General features: G+C 38.7%; 1 pseudogene; it reads left to right on the forward strand.

The window, feature by feature from the left end:
• The first annotated feature begins 988 nt into the window (after positions 1-988).
• LOC149823006 (indole-3-acetic acid-amido synthetase GH3.6 pseudogene) lies at positions 989-3,865 on the forward strand (annotated as a pseudogene).
• Positions 3,866-4,109: the final 244 nt, after the last annotated feature.

Below are 4,109 nucleotides of genomic sequence, written 5' to 3' on the forward strand. Positions count from 1 at the left end.
ACACATCTAACATATATATTTTGAAGGGGAGGACAAGAGGTGAATCGTCCCCCTTCTCTCTCTCTCTCTATATATATATATATAATCATTAGATTTTTTATATAACATTAACAACATTCAATTGATTAAAATGATCAAAACAAACAGCTTTCACTTTATAAGCTTTTAAAAAATATGATTTTTTTTTGTTTTCCTCCAAAATTGATTCATTTTATCCCAAAAAGTAATCATGTATTTTGAAAATTATTTTTGTTTTTAAAGGAGTTTTGGTAATTTTAATCAATTAAATGCTGCTAGCACTAATATAAAATATTTAACGTTATATATCTATGTGTGTATATATGGTGCATATTTGGTACTCATGAAGGTATCAAACTATTGACACCTTTCGTTCCATATTTCTTTAATATTTTTTGTAGAACAGAGCCTATGTGATCTACATGGTTTGTTAATAGAAAATGAGTTTTAAAATTTGTGATTGGGACATTTAAGCAAGTTTTCATAGGCTTCAAAAATCAATAGCCCACAATGTATCTAAACTTAATAGCTTAAAAGATTGCATAAAAAAACTTGATCAAAGATCCAACATTTAATAAACCACATGTTAATACTAAACCACATGTTAAAACAGCTGTGGTTTTTCTCAAAAAAAAGAAAAAGTACACCCGTGTGGTCAAATTGAGTCAATACAACTTGCACCAATAATTTTCAGTTCAATACATACCAGATATTTTCTCTCATATATATATATATATATAAACTAAGGTGGAATACAGCTATCATAGACCAAACGTCTCAATATATATATGTTCATGCATCCTCTCTTCTACACTATCCTTCTCCCTATAGATCTAACCCCATGCACCATTAGCTCCACCCCCCAATACATTTTCTTCATTTTGCATTGCTTCTTTGTAATTTCTCTTTTTCTCCATCATCATCCCCATCACTAAACATCATCATTAGTGAGATCTTGTTTTCTGCAACCATGCCTGCAGCATCAAAAGATGCACTTAACTTTGTGCCAAAGCCGTTCAATGGGCATAAAGAGGCACTGCAATACATTGAGGACATCACGAACAACGCCGATCAGGTCCAGGAGAGGGTGCTCAGTGAGATCCTATCTCGCAACATGCACGTCGAGTACTTGTGCAGATATGGCCAGGACGGCCGCGCCAACAGGGCGAGCTTCAAGAAGCTTTTGCCAGTCATCACCTATGAAGATATACAGCCTGACATTCGTCGAATTGCTAACGGTGATAAATCTCTGATCTTTTCGACGGACCCCGTGTCAGAATTCCTCACAAGGTAACATACCGATCCTTGATATATGGTGTGTTTGAGTGGGAGTAGTAATGGGATGTGTGGCCTCTTTGAAGGCACTCATGGTGCTTACTGTTATTTCACTGTTTTCGAAAAGAAAGTGGAGAATAATTTTTAAATGTTCAGTTATCATGCAAGGCAGATGGACCTAATGAATTTCACTTATCTATGTCTAACTTTTTCACACATAATAATCCTATCTAGATACACACATTCCATCTCTTTCCTGCTTTTTCTGATTTGATGGGTTTGGGCTTTTCTTTATGATGCAGTTCAGGAACATCAGGTGGGGAGAGAAAGCTGATGCCTACTATAGAGCAAGAGCTAGGAAGGAGATCCTTGCTGTACAGCCTCCTCATGCCTGTCATGGACCAGTTTGTTCCTGGCTTAGACAAAGGCAAAGGCATGTACTTCTTGTTTGTGAAATCTGAGGCCAAGACACCAGGAGGCATAGTGGCCCGCCCTGTGCTCACCAGCTACTACAAGAGCAAGTATTTCACCAACAGGCCTTTTGACCCATACACCAATTACACCAGCCCAGATGAAACCATCCTGTGTTCAGACTCCTTCCAAAGCATGTACTCACAACTCCTCTGTGGGCTCATCCAGAACAAAGATGTCCTGCGAGTCGGATCGGTTTTCGCGTCCGGGTTCATCAGGGCTATCAAGTTTCTCGAACAACACTGGACTCAGCTTGCCCACGACATCCGAACCGGCAATCTCGATCCCCAGATTACAGACATCTCCGTAAGGCAAGTTGTAACTAAACTTCTCAAACCAGACCCGAATCTTGCTGATTTCATCGAGAGCGAATGCCGTAAGGATTCGTGGCAAGGGATCATTCCCAGGCTTTGGCCTAACACCAAGTATGTAGATGTTATTGTGACAGGCACCATGTCACAGTACATACCAACACTTGATTTCTATGGCAATGGACTCCCACTAGTGTGCACTATGTATGCATCTTCTGAATGCTACTTTGGCCTGAACCTTAACCCTTTGTCTGACCCCAAGGATGTATCCTACACTCTTATGCCCACCATGGCCTACTTTGAGTTTCTTCCTGTGCACCGGAGCAGTGGTGTCACAGATCATCATTTCAACTCCAAAACCTTGAGAGAGAAAGAACAGAAGGAGCTTGTGGAGCTCGTTGATGTTAAACTTGGCCATGAGTATGAACTCGTGGTCACTACATACTCAGGTGAGGAACTATTCTAGTTTTATTTCTTTGTTGTTCTCTTACTTATGCATATTGGTGATACAGCAGTTTCTTTTTTCCAACATATTTTGATATTTCTGTGCAAATGCTGTCAATAAAGTAGTGCTTTTTGTACTTCTTTTTGTGTAACATAAGATATTTTTTCTCTAAAAATTTATAACCTGTTTTTTATACTATCATAAAAAAACAATATAATGATTTTTTGGATATTAGCGATACAGCAGTTCCTTTTTTTCCATATATTCGGAAGTTCCTTTTTTTCCATATTTTGGATATTTTTTTGCAATTCTTGTCAATAAGGTAATGCTTTTTCTACTTGGGTACTTCTTTAGTTCTTTTGATGTATAAGCTATTTTTTCTGTGAAAGTTATAACTTGATGTTTTCTAAAAGGAAAAAATATCAGAATTTTTTTACTGAAGTGGTGATACAGCAGTTCCTTCTTTTCCACATATTTTGATATTTATTTGCATTTCTTTTCAATAAATTTACTGCTTTTTCTTCTTGGGTACCTCTTTTTATGTACTTATTTTGATATTTTATAAAAGGAAAGAATATGAGGTTTTTTGTTTGATACCAGCAAGTATTTTATGCATCTGCATTCAGTACATGAAAAGGAGTCCCCTGCCTATTTTTCCAGACTAGTGCGAATTTTTAACCATTCTTAAGAATTTATATATTCAAGATTTTTACTACAAACTTCTTTATTGACAGGTTTTCTGTTTTTTCTTTTCTCTGTAATAGGTCTCTATCGTTACAGAGTTGGTGATGTGCTGAGGGTTGTCGGATTCAAGAACAAAGCACCCCAATTCCAGTTCATCTGCCGGAAAAATGTAGTTCTCAGTATTGATTCTGATAAGACCGACGAGGTCGAACTCCAAAATGCGGTGACGAATGCTGTGCACCACCTCGAGCCATTTGATGCCACCCTGATTGAGTACACCAGCCATGCAGACACTTGCACCATACCGGGTCACTATGCCCTATTCTGGGAGCTCAAGCATGGTGCAACTCCAATTCCCTCTTGTGTCTTTGAAGATTGCTGCCTTACCATAGAACAGTCCCTCAACAGTGTCTATCGGCAAGGCCGAGTTGCTGACAAATCGATCGGCCCTCTCGAGATCAAGATCGTCGAGGCCGGAACCTTTGACATGATCATGGACTATGCCTTGAGCAATGGGGCCTCAATCAACCAGTATAAGACCCCAAGGTGTGTGAAGTTCAAGCCCATAATTGAGTTGCTCAACTCTAGGGTCCTGTCTAGCTACTTTAGTCCCAAGTCCCCCAAATGGGCACCTGGGCACAAGCAGTGGGGGCACCCATAATTATTGTGTTTTTACAGGGCAATTGGAGTTAGAAAGAGAAGTAGAGATGCTTTGCTACTTCTAGTCAAAGGCACCCCTCTCCCCTTTTCTTTCTGTTCTGTGGAATTAGAAATTTAAAGTGATCCTTTGATAATTGTCATGTATCTTGTTTAGTTTGACTGGAAATATTGGCTTTGTACAAAACAGTTTCCAATTAAGGGTTCCTTATTTCTCATGTCTGTTAAGAGTATTTGAGGTTTGGGAA

Source organism: Nuphar pumila, chromosome 11 (genome assembly GCF_984573655.1).
Source record: "Nuphar pumila chromosome 11, dmNupPumi1.hap1.1, whole genome shotgun sequence".
Lineage (NCBI taxonomy): Eukaryota > Viridiplantae > Streptophyta > Magnoliopsida > Nymphaeales > Nymphaeaceae > Nuphar > Nuphar pumila.